The sequence below is a fragment of the Bos javanicus genome, chromosome 8 (genome assembly GCF_032452875.1).
Source record: "Bos javanicus breed banteng chromosome 8, ARS-OSU_banteng_1.0, whole genome shotgun sequence".
Classification (NCBI taxonomy): domain Eukaryota; kingdom Metazoa; phylum Chordata; class Mammalia; order Artiodactyla; family Bovidae; genus Bos; species Bos javanicus.
In genome coordinates, this window is record NC_083875.1 from 30,812,503 (window position 1) to 30,831,298 (window position 18,796).

General features: G+C 39.9%; 1 long non-coding RNA gene across 1 annotated transcript in view; it reads left to right on the forward strand.

The window, feature by feature from the left end:
• LOC133253398 (uncharacterized) overlaps window positions 1-17,910 on the forward strand; it is an 89,102-nt gene extending 71,192 nt beyond the window's left edge. Inside the window, exon 4 of the long non-coding RNA XR_009738294.1 lies at window positions 17,602-17,910. This is a non-coding gene — a long non-coding RNA (uncharacterized LOC133253398). The remainder of the gene's footprint in view (window positions 1-17,601) is intronic.
• The last annotated feature ends 886 nt before the right edge of the window (window positions 17,911-18,796 follow it).

Sequence of the window (18,796 nt, forward strand, 5' to 3'; positions counted from 1 at the left end):
GTCTGACTCTGTGCGACCCCATAGATGGCAGCCCACCAGGTTCCCCCGTCCCTGGGATTCTCCAGGCAAGAACACTGGAGTGGGTTGCCATGTACTTCTCCAATGCATGAAAGTGAAAAGTGAAAGGGGAGTCACTCAGTCGTATCCGACTCTTAGCGACCCCATGGACTGCAGCCTACCAGGCTCCTCTGTCCATAGAATTTTCCAGGCAAGAGTACTGGAATAGGGTGCCATTGCCTTCTCCGGCAATATAGGAGACCTGGGTTCAATATCTGGGTCGGGAAAATCCCTTGAGAAGTGAATGGATGCTAGATATATGCTATCATAGATAAAAATCTTCCAGGATTCTGAGATAATGACCAAGAAATAAGAGATGAAATAAGTAATTTGAAGGGTATATTACCGAGATCCCACTTATAGAAAGTAAGTGTTACTGAAGGAGATGTCAGAATGAGTAGAAAGGAAGACATAATTAAAAAACTAAAGAACACTTGGCTGGGCTAGTAAATACAGCTCTGATTTTGCAAACTGTATGAACTCAACAAATCACAGGAAATATTAATGAAAATATCTCAACACATAAATGTATTCTGATCAAAGTCTTAAACTTTAAGATAAAAAACAAAACAAAACAAAGAATAATCTGATATGCATCTAGAAAGACAAGACTGGTCATCTACATAAGAAAAAAAAGCCAAGACATCCAGCCTCAGATTTTTCTTCTGTAGTAAGAAGCACCATAAGACTATAAAGTGATTTTCTAAGAGTTTTAAAGGGGAGAAAAGGTTGTAACAGAAGATTTCTATGCCATAGCAAGGTTTTATTCACATACAAAAGTAACATAAACACTTTATTGGCTATACAATGACTCACTCCCATGGCATAAATTACATGTGCACAAAGTTTCCTAACAACTAAGAGATGAATCAGTTCAGTTCAGTTCAGTCGCTCAGTCATGTCCAACTCTTTGCGACCCCATGAACCGCAGCACGCCAGGCCTCCCTGTCCATCACCAACTCCTGGAGTTTACCCAAACTCATGTCCATTGAATTGGTGATGCCATCTAACCATCTCATCCTCTGTCGTCCCCTTCTCTTTCTGCCTTCAATCTTTCCCAACATCAGGGTCCTTTTAAATGTCAGCTCTTTGCATCAAGTGACCAAAATACTGGAGTTTCAGCTTCAACATCAGTCCTTCCAGTGAACATCCAGGACTGATTTCCCCTAGGGTGGACGGGTTGGATCTCCTTGCAGTCCAAGAGATGAATAGCAGACACAAACTCAAGAATAAGGAATTAATGAAATACAGAAAGAAGAGGGCTATTATCATGGAAAATATTGACCTTAAATGGTAAATTAAATAAACAATAAAATGTTAATAATTCTTAAAATACATGTTTAATGTAAGAGTGACTCTTTGAAAGCAAGAAACTAGACCTCAAACACTGGATTATACCACAAAAAGTGGTAGGAAGAAGTGAAAGTTGTCACTTTCTCATCTAAGGAATCTATCTAAAGTTAATAATTAGAGGAAAACACATTTTTATGCACAGTTGAAAAATGTGCAACCGCTAGGTTAATTTCCTTATAAATATTGAGAATGGGGAGAGGGAGAGACATAACCTGGATAAAATAGAAAGCAAACAAAACATCAAGGGAGGATTGAAAACACAGAACATATCAAAATTGACAGAGCACAAAACTTGTATGGAAACATGTGCTATAATGGAAAACTCTGCCTTGTCTCCAGACAGCATACCTTTCTGGATTGTTTAACTCTAGCCTTGCATTTTCTTTGTGTTATTTTACAACTCTAAGTTGTAGCTAAATAATAGCAAAGCAAATTAATTCTTGTCTATAAGCATGCAAATTCTGTCCTGACCTGGACAAACTGCTTTTCTAGGTCTCCCCCTTTCCCCACAAAACATTACTTTGCCTCCATTTATACATTCATGTCAATATCTCTGATCCGTAATATCTGTTCTTCCTTCAGATCCTCTTTTGAACTGGTCATGACTATGTCTGTGTCCCTCATGAGTTAAATAATATCTTTAACTCCTGCTCCTTTCTCTGTTTCCCTGGGAGTCAGGATTGAACTTGTTTGGAAATTTTTCTTTTGGTGAAACTAATTATTTTAGATTAGTATATATTGAACAGAATCTTGGGCATGTCAGACAGAAAAAACAGGGTGGGTAATATTGCTATATGACTGACAAGAATTGATGGCAACTAATAATAAACAGTTTGGGTTTCCTGAGTGACTCAGATGGTAGAGTTTGCCTGTAATGCAGGAGACCCCGGTTCAATCCCTAGGTCAGAAAGATCTCCTGGAGAAAGGAATGGCTACCTACTCCATAATTCTCAACTAGAGAATTCCATGGACAGAAGAGCCTGGTGGGCTGATGTCCATGGGGTCACAAGGGGTTGGACACAACAGAGGAACTAACACTTTCACTTTTTTCAATAATAAATAGTAAAAAGAAAGTCAATGTAAGTATTTGAATTTTCAATCTGCAGTGAATTTATAATGAGTTCTAAATATATTATTAAAATAGATAATGCAGAAAATGTCAAAAAGCAAGGAGAACTGATGAGGTATAATAGTAGTATGAATCTCTATTATACCTCTCCTTTGTACTTGAGGCATGAAACCAGCAGAATAAATAAATAAATATCCAAGTAATACTATTGAGAATATTGATTTATTGGTCATATATAGAACTTTGCATTCTATAAATGGGTAATGACATAGCCTTGAAGTTTTCCCTCTGGTAAAGGAACTTTGCAGTCTCAGAAAGTTTGATGGAACCAGAAGAACAGAACCCACTAATTTCATTTAAAAATATATATACTCAACTGACAACCTCATCGTACCCTGAGTCTTAATAGGTTCTCAAATATTATCTTTAACTTTCTCAGCTTGGCCCTCATTGAAGCCATCCTAATGACTAATAGATTGATAAATAAATCCAAGAGATGTTTCTATGAAAAAAAAAAATAGAAATTTGTTCAGTTCAGTTCAGTTCAGTTGCTCAGTTGTGTCCGACTCTTTGTGACCCCAGGAACCGCAGCATGCTAGGCCTCCCTGTCCATCACCAACTCCTGGAGTTTACCCAAACTCATGTCCATTGAGTCAGTGATGCCGTCTAACCATCTCATCCTCTCTCGTCCCCTTCTCCTACTGCCTTCAATCTTTCCCAACATCAGGGTCTTTTCAAATGAGCCAGCTCTTCGCATTAGGTGGCCAAAATATTGGAGTTTCAGCTTCAACATCAGTCCTTTCAATGAACACCCAGGACTTAAAGGATTTCCTTTAAGATGGACTGATTGGGTCTCCTTGCAGTCCAAGGGACTCTCAAGAGTCTTCTCCAACACCACAGTTCAAAAGCACCAATTTTTCTGTGCTCAATATCACTGATGAACATAGATGCAAAAATCCTTAACAAAATTCTACCAACCAGAATCCAGCAACACATTAAAAAGATCATACACCATGACCAAGTGGGCTTTATCCCAGGGATGCAAGGATTCTTCAATATCTGCAAATCAATCAATGTAATACACCACGTTAACAAATTGAAAAATAAAAACCATATGATTATCTCAATAGATGCAGAGAAAGCCTTTGACAAAATTCAACACCCATTTATGATAAAAACTCTCCAGAAAGCAGGAATAGAAGGAACATACCTCAACATAATAAAAGCTATATATGACAAACCCACAGCAAACATTATCCTCAATGGTGAAAAATTGAAAGCATTTCCTCTAAAGTCAGGAACAAGACAAGGGTGCCCACTTTCACCATTACTATTCAACATAGTTTTGGAAGTTCTGTGCTCAGCTTTCTTTATAGTCCAACTCTCACATCCATACATGACTACTGGAAAAACCATAGCCTTGACTAGATAGATGGGCCTTTGTTGATAAAGTAATGTCTCTGCTTTTTAATATGCTGTCTAGGTTGGTCATAACTTTCCTTTCAAGGAGTAAGCATCTTTTAATTTCATGGCTGCAATCACCATCTGCAATGACTTTGGAGCCCCCAAAAATAAAGTCAGCCCCTGTTTCCCCATCTAAAATAGATAACCCCTAGATAATACAATAAAAATAAAAATAGAAAATAAAATGACCTTGTGTATATTTATTTCTTGTTTAATTTGAAATGAAGAATGCAGATGGTAGCTAGACTTATCCTGGTGATCATTTTGCAGTGTTTAGAATTATAAGATCACTATGCTGTGTAACAGGAACTAACACAATGTTGTAGGTTAATTATGCTTCCAGAAATAAACAGAATCAAACACATAGAAAAAGAGATCAGATTGACTGTTACTAGAGGCATTGGTTGGGAAGGGGTGAAATTTGACAAGAAAAGTAAAGAACATGATATATATACAATGATTTATGCCAAAGAAGCTTTATTAGAGCAATGGTTTTAAGTTATAAAACTGAAATAATCAAAATGTTCAACAGGCTATTATATTATACTGTATTTTTATTTATGTAATCAAATCTTATCCTGCCATTAAGAAAAATATTGTAGAGAAATAATTAGTAACATGGAAAATATCCACAGTAGGTTATTAAGTAGAAATATATGACTGAAAAGTGGAGGGTATAATTTTGTATTTGTAAAAGATATAAATATGTGTATAAAATATGAGAAAATATATACCAAAATATTACAAATCTATTTTTTTCTGAATAGAGATTAAAAATTTGTTTTCTTTACATTCAACTGTATGTTCTAATTTTAAACTATAAAGACAGATGATGAAAATGTTTAAACTTGATACCCCATTAGTCATGTCCTCTGTTTTCTCCTTGCTCCACTTTCCTTTCCTTAGGAGTTTGTCTGGATCACTCATGAGTGAGTGAGTGGGCACCTTGGCATCTCTTGTCAGGTAACAGCTGATGGGGCCAGAAGTACACAGTTGCCCCAAGCTGGGCTCATTAGACCCTCTGTCCTGAGAATTTCAGATTTGGAAGAACCAGTCAGTTGGGTTTCCCTTGTGGCTCAGATGGTAAAGAATCTGCCTGTGATGCAGGAAACTTGGGTTTGATCCCTGGGTTGGGAAGATCCCCTGGAGAAGGAATGGCTACCCACTCCAGTATTCTTGCCTGGAGAATCCCATGGACAGAGGAACCTGGCGGGCTACAGTCCATGGGGTCTTAAAGAGTCAGAAATGACTGAACAACTAACACACCCTTGTAGTCAGTTAACTGTGAGAAGAAGGAAAATAGAAAAAGAAATAGAAAAAGCTGGGGAGCTGGGAGCTGTCATTGGAGTGCAGCTATTCAGCAGTTAGCTGAATAATTATTAGTTAGCTGAATAATAGCTATTCAGCTATTAGCACTGAGCAAGCAGGTGAGTTGGTCTGCAAAAAAAATAATTGACAACAAAACAATGTATGCCATTTATTGTGTGTTCATCATGTGACAGGTGTTCTTGTAAGTAAGCACCCTCTGTGAATCAAGTCATTCATAGGCAAGTCAAACCCTTGAGGTAGATTTTTTTTTTTACTACCGTTTTTCTCATTTTATATATGAAGAAACTAAGGCACAGAGAGATGAGATGAATTGAAGAAGGATACAGAGGTCAGAGAGATGAATGACCACACGATCTCAGGAAAAACGGGAGGAGAAGCGTGACTCCCTTGGGCCTCTGTGCTTTGCAGGTCTTAGTTCTCGTTCCTTGTGGGACCCAGTTTTATTCCCCAGCATCTGGTTCCAAGAAATGCCTCTGATTCCTTAAGCTATACTACTTGTCCTTTACAAGCCTGAATGGATAACAGCCTCATGAGGTCTACTTAACTGTGGCTAAGAGGGAATGGATGCTGTGGGTGATTATATATATATTTATATATATATGATTATATATATAATTATATATATGATTATATATAAAGTGTCTTTGATATGTTTGAATTTTTTCATTTTACTTTTCAATACAGCCAAAAACTGGGAATAAGCTCTGTATGATCAGTGGCATCTGTTCTCTCAATTCACAAATAATTATAAAGAATATTCAGAATATGCCCATTAAGGAGAAGGTACTCATTGAAAAATAGTACTTGACAGATTAAATCTCTAGCTACTCTTTCTCTTCCCCACCTGATGCATAGTCATGTCAATGTTTATACACAATTTTAGGGAGAGCTAACATATTTTAGGGTGGTTACCAACTTCCAGAGCTGCTTTTTTTTTAAATTGCATTTTCTTTAGTTTACATATTGGATGCATGTTGAATTAACTTCATCTAACCAGAATGATAATAAACATTTTACTATATCCATCTTCTAGACTAGCTTTGTCAGTTTCTGGATACAAGGCAATTGGTGGTGGTCAAAAGAGCATTGCTAGGAAAGGAATACAAAGATGGGAGCCTCATAAATTACTTTTAATGGCATCAAAAATACTTTTGTTGTTGTTTAGTCACTAAGTCATGTCTGACTCTTTTGCAACCCTATGGACTCTAGACTGCCGAGGTCCTCTGTCCATGGGATTTTTCAGGCAAGAATACTGAAGTGAGTTGCCATTTCCTTTTCCAGGAGATCTTCCTGACCCAGGGACCAAACCCGCGTCTCTTGCATCTCCTGCACTGGCAGGCATATTCTTTACCAGTGAACCACATGGGAAGCCTCGAAATACTTTTATAAGTTGTGAAAACTGGATAAGAAACTTGCTTCTTTGAGATCAACACTTGGATTCTTCTTCCTAGATTTTTATGATATACTGGGCTGTGAAGTTTTTTTTTTTTAATGCAGGATTTTAATTCTGGAGATAATTTGTGTTTGAGAGTGGTGAAATTATTGAAAAATGATTAGTATTTGCCTTGGAGAATTGGGTAGTGTTTCTTTCCCTTATTTTGGTATAAAAATGGCCTGTAAAACAGCTGGATGGCTATTCTTACCTAGAGGACTCAAAGAATATTTAGTGGCCAAATATTCAGATGAAAACGGAAGCTTTCAGTTAATCATCTGGATGTTTTGTCTACATGAGGGAAAAATTTGTGGATGTTTCCAAATGTTGGAAAAAAAAATATTTGGGAACATCCAGATGTTTGACCTAGTGCAGTTCAAATATCCAGTTGTTGGACCAAATTTTCCCAACCGCATGTTTTGGCATCAAGTAAACCCAGCCACGGTTACAGGAATTCAAAATTGCTACCAAGTGTCACAGAAAATTATTTGGGGGAAAACATAGTGCACCAAAGTGTGAAGGTTCTAGATGAACATAATTATTAAGAGTGGGAAGAATAGAGGAGGGGATTATACTACTGACCAATTAGGTGGTGTCACTCTTGAGTATTAGTCGCTCAGTCGTTGTCCAGCTCTTTGCGACCCCATGGACTGTGGCCTGCCAGGCTCCTGTGTCCATGGAATTCTCCAGGCAAGAATACTGGAGTGGGTTGCCATCCCCTTCTCCAGGGGATCTTCCCAACCCAGGGACTGAACCCAGGTCTCCTGCATTGTGGGCAGATTCTTTACCATCTGAGCCACCAGGGAAGCCAGGTTGCATCATTACTAAATTGTCAGAAATAATGTTCTCTTGTGGAGGGTCTAATAATTAGGAATAACAAACATAAGCTGGTGGCCCTTACTAATTAAAAGGAAGCCAGTAGCACTTGCAGTGTTTACAAAACTTGAAAGATGTGGAAAGGGACATCCTCTGCTTTGAAATGAGTTGAAAATTCTAAGCTTCATGGAAAGGAGCTAGGAGAGTTTAGTTTTCTCCACTCATTTTATTGGGCTCAGACTAATGTGACCCTGAAGTGTCTCCAATTACAATGTTCTTAACTTGTGGGAATCAGCCTAATAAAAATACTGTAAAGAAATATAGCTCATCCTGCAGCTGTGGGCCGGCTGTGTGCATTACCATGGTGCAGGAGTAAGGGTCGGTCTCCAAAGAGCAGATTCCATTTTCTGCACGGCAGTAACATGAACTTGAATGGAGGCGTTAAATAAGAAGACAATGTTGGGATTCTGATTAAGATCCTAAAATCTGATTTTTAGCCAACTTGTTATTGGCGAAGAACAGCAATGCCATAAATAAAATAGCCACAGATGGGTCTGGATATCTGTTATGAGCAACCATCAAGAAAATGCTTTTATTTTAATTGATTGATACTGAACAAAAGTAGTATTCAGCCAAAACCTTACTGCTAGTCCTGTTGTAATTATTTTTTTAACCAGTTCACCACTGCATTCCAGGGGAATGTCAAGACCTCCTATGGAGGTGCCTGGTACAATGTCTGCACCTGATATGTGTTTGGCTTTGCATACCACGCCTGAAATTGTTCAAGAAATTAATCTCTCTTTTAGTTACAAAAGCATAGCTTGTTAGAAAGTAACCTAGATGTGATATGTGTTTCTTTTTTCAAGCTAACAGTCTTCAGAGAACCTGGGGTTGGGTTAAATTCAGGAATAATATGGGCTGTCATTGTTTGTAGGATGGGAATGACTGTTTGAAAGCCAGTGTTGACTTTCCAAGGAATTTATCTAGAGAATGGAGGAGGAATTGCTTTTCTGAAGAATTAGACTCTGGCTTAATTTGAAAAAGTGTCTTAAAAAACTCTTCATACTACAGCTAAAGTTACCCAAGTATGATTCAATTTATATATATATATATATATATATATATTTGTGTGTGTGTGTGTGTGTGTGTGTGCACCTATCTATATGGGCTTCCCTGATAGCTCAGCTAGTAGGGTCAGGAAGATCCCCTTGAGAAGGGATAGGCTACCCACTCCAGTATTCCTGGGCTTCCGTGGTAGCTTAGGTGGTAAAGAATCCACCTACAATGAGGGAGACCGGGGTTCAATTCCTGGGTTGGGAAGATCCCCTGGAGAAGGGAATGGCCACCCACTCCAGTAATCTGGTCTGGAGAATTCCATGGAGAGAGGAGCTTGGCAGGCTTGGCAGTCCATGGGTCGCAAAGAATCAGACATGACTGAGTGACTTTCACTTCATTTCACACACACACACACACACACACACATATATGCATATACACACATGGGCTACATCATTGTAATGCTCTCCATTATTTATATGCCAATGATAACATCCAACATTGTTTAATTTTAACAGAAACAGGAAACATGACTTTGGTTCTGATAATGTTTTCATGGGAGGCGGAGGAAGAAATACAATGAGTAGACAAATTTTTTGGTACCAAGTGAGATGCTAGCCATGATTTTTTCCTCTGATGAGAATGGTGCTTTATACCTTTACATACCAACTAACTGGAAAAATATTCCTACAATACTGTATCTAGATTTGTTATAAGAGAACTGGAAATGATGAGGATCAGTGAGAGACCGTGGGCATTATTGGGAATGCATATTATAGTGGATAAGGGCAAACTAGAGGCAAGTGGCTTGGGTGAGAATCTGGGTTTTAGCTCTTCTGGCTGTTGGACCTCATAAGCGCTTTAAGCCTCAGTTTTCTCATCTGCAAAATGGGGATGATAATAGGAGTCCTAGTTCCTAGGTTTGCAGCAAAGATTTTAAAAAGGGGTACAAGTAAAGCTCTTAGATCAGTGCCACATATGCAAAGATCTTCTGAAGCCAAAGTACACAAACCCAAGAGCATTGAATCAAAAGGTGTGTGAATCTCAGATGGGAATAATGGGAACAGAAGAAGCTATATAATAAGATGTTATGATCAGAAATAAAATGAGACATGTTTTGACACTTAATGACATTCTAAAAAATTGGGTGGCAGCGAGATGCACACATGTGTCTGCAGAAAATGTGGTGAGGAGGTGGGGGGAGGGTTGGGCAAGGCAGATCAATCTCACAGCTTTCAATTAGCAGCCCGTGGGCGGGGGAGAAGTTCACAGGGAAGGAACTGGCTGATATTATTATTATTTTTTGATGCAGCATTCCAGAAAACATAATCAATGGCATCCGTCCAGTTCCCATTTAGTAACCAAAGAAGTAGCTGCAGCTGTTTTTTGTGCCTGGTGGTGCCAGTTTGATAGTGTATAATCATATTTGCATAAAGATAAAAAGGAAGGTGTTATAGAACACAGTTAAGCCTATGGTTTCACCATGAATTAAAGGTAATTTCAGACTAATTAGGTATAATTTGTTAAGGAATTCTTCCCAGCAATGATGACTCTGATTTTGTAATTACAGGACAATGCTTACTGTGGCTTTCAAGGCAGGGGAAAGCACACCCGAGGGGGTCATGTCCCACACTAGGAGGATCTAATGGTGCCACAAAAGACAGGTGTTTTGTCAGATTTCAGCCACACACTTTCACACCTGCAACGCATTAACCACAGCAGCAACATTAATGAAGGCCAGGTGCCTGTTTTCTAGCTCAAATGAGAAACTGGCAGGAAGTTTGCTGTTTGCTACCTGAGGGCTACCTCAGTCTCTGAAAGCCGGCCTTCTGGGTGATGGAGACGCTGAGCAGGGTGAGTAGGCTTTGGGGTGGCTTGGCCCTAGTCCCTTTTCTCCTGAGTGGGAGGATGGATGTATTGCAATGTTGACCTTCGTGGGGTGGTAGTTCCCTGTTTTCTCACCCACTGCGTCACTCACCAGATTAAGCCATAAGATGGTGGGCAAGACTCTTATAGCACGAAGGGTCCTCTGGCTTTCTGAGCTGCTACCCTTTTCCTGTGGAATTCAGCCTCTAAGAGCCCTGAAAAGAACTGAGCTGCACAATCTACGGAATGGATTTCTGGAAAGTGCAGTGTTATCAGCTGCTACCAGGGAAAGTTTGATTATAGTTACTTGAGTCTTTTCAGACTTGAAGTTTTGCCATTCTATCCGGAAATGAGTAATGGAGGCCTTGAGCGAGCGTTTTCATTTTAATAAAACACAAGGTTTTCATTGTGTGTGGCTATGTCGTTGTAATGCTCTCTGCTATGAAATATAAAATCTTTGTGTCCCTCCCTTAAACAAATCCCTTAGCAGCAGAGAATTCCCCTGCTCTTTTTCTCTACTTTCCTTTGTTTCGTGACTTTTAGCTGCCGTTGTTTGCTCCTTGTATTGTCCAGCAGTTAAGTGAAAAGTTAATATTGTCTCAAAAAAACCACACAGAAACCACACACTTGAATTGAAAGTGGAGAAAAGAATGGGCAAGGTCTGGGTTCTCAGCAGCAGGAATATAATTATCAGACTCATTACAAGTGACTTCTGTCCGGTGAGAGTCCTCTAACAAAACAGCCTCTTTATCTTGGGAGATGGAAGGGTGGACAAATATCAAAATGTTTAATGCTGTATTTAAACCAGCACTAATTAAGCTGGAAAAGAATGGAATTGTAGACTTTTAGAGCAGCAGATGTAAATCTTGGACTGGGAAGGAGCTCTCAACGCTGGAGTTTTTTAACTCTTAAATCCCTGAAGTAAATGCATTGTCATCTGGGCCAAACCTGCAGAACCTATCTATTGAAGTGACCTGCTAGGAACCCAGATCCAAATCATTCTTTCCCACTAATTTTGCAGTGTTTTTCAAGGTGCATTCCGAGTGAACTTGAGAGAAATTTTTAAGAGGCACTCCAGAGGTACCAGTATGGCTGGATGGGGAGGTGTTTCGAGAAACTCAGGACTTGGATTTTCCCTCTCTCCCACATTCTCCTAACCCACAAGGAAAGCAGTTTTATTTTCTAATTTATGAATTGGAAAATTTTATTTCTTAGAGCAGTTTCAGATCAAAGAGAAGTTTTAGAGAAGTTTTAAATCAAAGAGAAGGTATAGAGATTTCCCATGTACCCCCCTGCCCCCCAACATATATAGACTCCCCCATTATCAACATCACCCCCTGCCCCGTGCGGTCCATTTATTACAGCTGGTGAACCTATACTGACACACCATAATCATCTAAACTCCACAGTTTACATTAAGGTTCACTCTGGGTGTTGTGCATTCTATGGGTTTGAACAGATACATAAAAACATGAATCCACCATTATAGTATCATACAGAGAAGTTTCTCCACCTTAAAAATCCACTGTGCTCTGCCTATTCAACCCCTGCCGCCCAATCCCAGGAAACCATTGATTATTTTACTGTCTCAGTAGTTCTGCTTTTTCTGTAATGTCATATATTAGTTGGAATTATACCATATATCATCTTTCAGATTGGCTACTTTCACTTTTAATATGAATTTAAGGTTCCTCTGCATCTGTTAATGAGCTGCTAGCTTTTTTTTTTTTTTTTCTCTTTTTAGCACTAAATACTTTTCCATTGTGTTGTCTGGATGTACCACAGTTTACCCAGTCTATGAAGGACAGCGTGGTTGCCTCCAAATTTGGGCACTTATGAATAAACCCAGTATAAACATCCATGTCTAAGGTTTCCTGTGGACATAAGTTTCAACTCCTTTGGGTAAACACAAGGAGCACAATTACTAGACCATAGAGTAAGAGTATTCTTAGTTTTGTAATAAACTTCCCAGCTGTCTTCCAAAGATTTTCCTCTCCTCTGTTTCTTCCTTTTCTTTATTTTACCACTTTAAGCTTTTGCTGATGGTGCCCTGCAATTTTTAGCAGTATTTGAAAAGTGAATATCATCAAAAGCCCCCTACCAAATTCATAAACAGATTGGTGATTAAGATAGATGGGAGTGGGTGGTGGGTGATGAAATGAAGGTGGTTTAAGAAAAAGATATATTTTTTTTGTATCTTCACCAGCATTGAGAGTTCTGTATTTTCACTAGCATTTGATATTGTCATTTTATTTCCTTACTGAGTTAGCTCTGACTTTGGGTGCAGTGTTTTATAGGAGTGGTGAACCAGAACATCCTTGCTGTGTTCCTTTTGATTTCTTTTATTGATTTGTCATTCATTAAAGACTTCATATGAAGAATGGTGGTAGCTGCTAAAAACTAGCTTGAAAATCTTCTCTTATGGCAGAAACCCACTGTTATCTGAACTCAAGCATTCAAGCAAATCCAAATGCTTTTGGAGGACTATGTTGGCCATACATGCAGATTGTTCTGAAGGCCGCTTCTGGGCAGAGGTGTTGAGGTTTCTCATAAAGTAACAAATGATGTTTTTGGTGCTTTTTGCAAGCCTATTCTAAAGCAAATGAGTGTCTTTTCCATGAACACTTATGGTAGTTTAGACTAGAGGTACTCAGCCTAGAGCTCAATTTCAAACTAACCTCTTCTCCAAACTTAACAGAAGTCTCAAATTGATGTTTAAGAGATTGTCTCACACCTTGCTAATTGATGTGTGGTGTATGAATCTGTAAGAATAATCTAATGTGGGAGCTTGGTAGAAACGAGGAATCTCAGACCCTAACGCTGATGTGCTGAGTCAACTCATTTGTGTATTAAATTTTGCCCAGCACTGGTCTATGAAATTCTGTGACCATGTGTTCCTCTAGATCAGACATTTTTAATTTGAGACTCTCTTGATCCACAAATCTGTCTCAAGCTTATAAACTCCCTGCTATTGAAGGCAAAATTGAATCTGTGTGAGGGCATATGTGTTTGTGTTTACAACCATAATCCATTTTTTGGTGGGCAGGTTTCATACACTTTCAACTTTTAAAAATATTACAAACTATTTGCAAAGAAAGAATTACTACAAGTACTTGGCAAGTACTACTCCTATGCTAGGTCAGAACTCTAGACTTAGAAATGCTGCCATAAAATTATAATTGAACTGAATTTTTGCAGCTGCTGCTGAATATAGGTAAAGTGAAATCATTTTTTGTATCGTCAGCAATTGCTTGTTCAAATTTGTCCAAGTGTGGTCCAATATCACTTCTTAGAGTTTTAGGGCACTAAAATGAGTTCCTGATTAAATATACGTGTTTTTTTTAATCAGAAAATGAATGCTGTACAAATCAGTATCCCACTGCTGTTCTTCCATTTTATTTACTACTAATGCTGCAAGTTGGGATGACATAAGTAGGGTACTCATTTAACAAAACTTTCCAAAGGCATAAATGTGGGGGCAGATCTGTGATGTAGTTAATGACTATCACACAGAGGTGGTAACAGTTGAACTGTGCTGGGAGGATAAGAAGAATCCCTTTTCAGGCATGAAAAACTAGAAGGATGTTATGAATTCAGAGACCTAAGAACTAAACGACAAACCTATTGTGGGTTCTCTGTGTCTTTTTGGCTATTCTCTATTCTGCATCAAGTACAGAGCCAGGTGACAGGAGCTTGGCTTGCCAAATGGACAAGCCAATTTAACAAATTCTGAATGCCAACTATGTGGTAATGTGGAATTGTAGTTAAGAAAAGAGAAGTCATAAGTCAGTCTGTCTGGGTTCCCGTTTCCCCTCCACCACACAAAGCTATGGGACCTCTGGCAAATTTCTTCTTCTTCTTCTTTTTTTTTTTTCTGGCAAGTTTCTTTATCTCCTCATGCCTCAGTGTTTCTCAAATATAAACTAGGGATAATAATGATGCCTAACTCATAGGGCTCTGATAAGGGTTACTTCGGTTAATGTATGTAAGCCCTTAAAACAGTGACTAGCACTTACTAAGCACTCAATAGTGATTCTATGTACCATACAGTTTTTCAGGCTCTGAGAAAATGGTGAAGAAAAACACCATTCCAGCCCTAATGAGTCTTACCAGCAAAATTAGGCATTAAATACTTAGTTTTACAGTTAGTTACTTTGTCTTGGCATATGAACTATGAATGGAGAAGTACCAGGTGGCTTTAGGAGGACCTGTTAGCTACTCTAATGAGTTTAGGTTCAGGATGTAGTTGAAATGGAGAGACATGCAGATCCAGTGGGCAGTTGTGCCTGAATCCAGCATCCAGATCCAGCCCAGCCAGTGTTGGGTGAAGGGAATGAGATGAAACTGACAAGATAGACAGGGCCTGCATCACAGAGCCTTGTGAAAGATTTTAGCCTTGAAGGACTGTGAAATGTCCAAAAGTTAAAACCTAAAGTCAAGGGTGTGAGATGATTGTGTTTTCATTTTGGATGAACCATTCCAACAGGCATGTGGGAAATGGGTCAAAAGTGAAATGAGTGAATATTAGATACTCTCCATATCTTATATACTAATACTTTCCTCTATAGGCCTGTTCCTATTTATTTCAGAAGGAAATTCACTTGTGCTTATTAAGACAAAGGTTCTATACTTCTCTGTTGATACTTTAAAAGTATTTTGAAATCCTTTGAGGTGTCTGGAGTGGGGCTAGATAGACTCTTACTTATGCTTTCCTAAGAAAGAATGCAAAATATGATATAAGCTGATGGTTGAGATATACAAACTTTGTCACCACCCTCCCCACCCCCCCGCCACTTAAACTGTGTAGGTGGTGATGGAGAACAACTAACATCAGAAAACCTTGCTCTTGTTTTCCCTTGGAAGTGCAAGAAGTAAAGAGTCCATGGATCCAGAACCTCTAGTTTCTTGTTCTTTGTAGGGGTTTCCCACATTCAGTCTTAATTCAAGCCTTCATCTTCTTTATCTCATTCTGGAGGGGATGGCATGATGACAATTGTTATTTCACCCCCAAAGAAAGACTACAGTTAGAATTAAAAGAGGGGCTCAAACTTATCAAGTAGGTTGTAATATTTGGAGTAATAAAGTGATAATCACAAGTGATTGTCACAGGGGCTACCATTCATTGACCACCTACAAGGTGCTTCCCAGGTGGCGCAGTTGTGAAGAATCTGCCTGCCAGTGCAGGCGAGGCAAGAGATGTAGGCTCAATCCCTCAGTCAGGAAGATCCTTTGGAGGAGAAAATGGTTCCTACTCCAGGATTTTTGTCTGGAGAATTCCATGGATGGAGGGGCCTGGCATGCTGCAGTCCATGGTGGTCGCAGAGTTGGACAAAATTGAGTAACAGAGCATGCACACATCCTAGGTGCTACATCCATCTTCTGAGCATTATTATTCCCCATTCCCTAAGAAATAAAGGCAATATATTGTTAATGTCGGCTCTGATCCTAAAGCAGCACCGACGCCTTGATTTCACATGATTCTCCCGGCTCGGTTCCACCCTACCCCCAAGAATCCCATGCCTCTCTGTTTCCACCTAGAACTGCCTGTCCTTAAATATTGTTTGTCTTCACTTTTTCTCCTCCAAACCATTTTCTTCTGCCCTTACTCTGTACCCTTGGGCCGTTTTCCTTAAGGTGATGGCCAAGGAATCAGAGAAAGGAATGCAATACTGAATATGAGTGTTCTCTTTCCTTTTGCCTATGGATCACCTGGGGATACAGTGAGGGAACCCCAGGGTGTGCCTCTCAGAGACAGGCAACCCAGCACAGGAGGGACACAAGGTTTTTCAGACCCCATAAAATGAAACCCTGGGTGTGGCATCAACTGATCGATATGTGGAATTTCCCATTGCTCGGCCATCTTTTTTTTCCTTAAGCAAATAAGATGTGGGCCTTAGGCTCTTGGCCCTCTCCCAGCCCGAGTTTGTACCCCTGAAGTCCTGAGCTGAATTGTGCCATCTCTCAGTGACGCTTAATTGTTTTTAATTATCCCTCCACTGAAGCTGAACCATCCTTCACCCAGGTCACAGCACAGAACATGGCTCATAAGTTTTACGAGCCACCTTGTGTATCCTGCCCATGTATGCAGCCACCTTTCCTGACAGTGAGCCATCCATCAGGCAGGTCCCCTGTCCTGACAGGGTCTGGATGCTCAGAGCTGGGGCGGGCTGTGATCTGTGTTAGTATGTTGACCACCATTATACTGAGAAGCTGGGGACTGGGCTGGAGACTCAAATTTCATATCTATAGATAGTTGTATGATTTGTGAATTTGAGCTTTGAAATGTCCTTTTTCCCCCACCCATGGTCATCAGATTTGACAAACTATAGGGGTTTGGGATTTCCTAAGTCCAGTTGTTTCTCTACTAACCTATGAGTTCTCCTTCTGAGATTTTAGTGAGATCCTGGGCGCAGGTCCAAGTCCTCACTTGAACACCATACTTAGGGAATAAATGAAAAGCCCAGGGTTTAGGGGCAGCTTGCTTAGAGAGGGTCATTACTAACAAGTGGATTTGCACTTAGATGTGAACTCTAAAATGCGACACAAACGAACCTATCTACAAAATAAAAACAGACTCACAGACACAAAGAACAGACTTGTGGTTGCCGAGTCACGGGCGTGGAGGGGTGGATTAGGAGTTTGGGGTTAGCAGATATAAACTATTACATATAGAATGGATAAACTGCAAAGTCCCACTGTATAGCACAGGGAATTATATTCAGTATCCTGTAATAAACCACAATGGAAAAGGAAAAAAAAAAAAAACAAAAACCCAACTGGGTTTGGCAAAAACCTGTAAGATCCAAAATGTACTTCCTGTTGACCCTACTGGTGGCTCAGATGGTAAAGAATTTGCCTGCAATGCAGAAGACCCAAGTTTGATCTGTGGGTTGGAAAGATCCCCTGGAGAAGGCAATGCCTACCCACTCCAGTATTCTTGCTGGAGAATCCCATGCACAGAGGAGTCTGGTGGGCTATAGTCCATGGAGTCACAAAGAATCTAATACGACTGAACAGCTATCACTTTGACCCTTCTCAGAATCTGAAATCTCTCTATTCCTTTCTTTCTCAGTCTATAAATCTTGGTAGAGGGTTACTAATCAGAGGAGCTAAGTGGCTTAATTCTGAGAATTTTGGCTTTTCTTCTTTTTTCCTCTAGACTGACCATGAAGGCATCCAGGATTATGGAGCTGTTATTTGAGGATGCTAGGTAAAGACCTGGCTGATGGACAACCCTCACCTCAAGTTGACTAGATAAACTGGTTAACTTAAGTAGCCTGAGATAAAAATAGTGATTCCCAAAGAGAGGTGTAAAGCAAGATGGCTATTGGAGGTCACTAAATGAATGCATTTTTATTCTAATCTAGTATTTATTTTAATATTCCCTTCTATTCTTTGCAAGTGATACTAGTTTCCAGGTAGTAGGGATGAAAAGTTCCTATTAAAAATTCATGAATTTAAGTTAAAAATCAAGTTAGTAAAATAAAACAAATAATAAAAATATGATATCCATGACAACCGATCAAAAATCATGAAGGATGGTACATGAATTACTGAATTTCTGGACACATGGAGATGTGAGGGGGCTAATAAGAGCTATGAGAAGGTGCCCTAGGGAGCTGTAGGTACAGGGCACCCAGTGATGTGGGATGGGAATGAAGGACAGCACAAGTGACTGAGACCAGTAAGCCTGCTCACTCTTGGAATAGGACTAATGTAAGAAGGGAGGGTGGAGAAGGCAATGGCAACCCACTCCAGTACTCTTGCCTGGAAAAATCCCATGGATGGAGGAGCCTGGTAGGCTGCAGTCCATGGGGTCGCTAAGAGTCAGACATGACTTAGCAACTTCACTTTCACTTTTCACTTTCATGCATTGGAGAAGGAAATGGCAACCCACTCCAGTGTTTTTGCCTGGAGAATCCCAGGGACGGAGGAACATCGATGGGGTCACACAGAGTCAGACACAACTGAAGCTACTTAGCAGCAGCAGCAGAAGGGGAGGGGAGCCTGGCAGGCCTGGTGTAATGAGAGAAACCCCCAGTATCCTGAGATCCAGCTCCCCTGGAACTGGATCTCCAGCCCTGGGATTTCTCCACCTGCCTGCTTCCCCACCCTTGCCTCCACTTTAACTGCCTCTTGTTCATGTCCACCAGAGGAAGAGATTTCTCAAGGCTTTGAGAGTTTCAGATAAAATGATTTGGATGCCCAAATTGGTCCACAGCAACTGTCCTATTCCCTGGAAATAAGGCCTATTCTCACTTGCTTCCTGTGTCCTTTCAAATGTCACTGGAAGAGGAAGGGGACTTGGCAGAAGGATGTATTTGGTTTTGGCAGCAGCACCCAAAAACCATGGT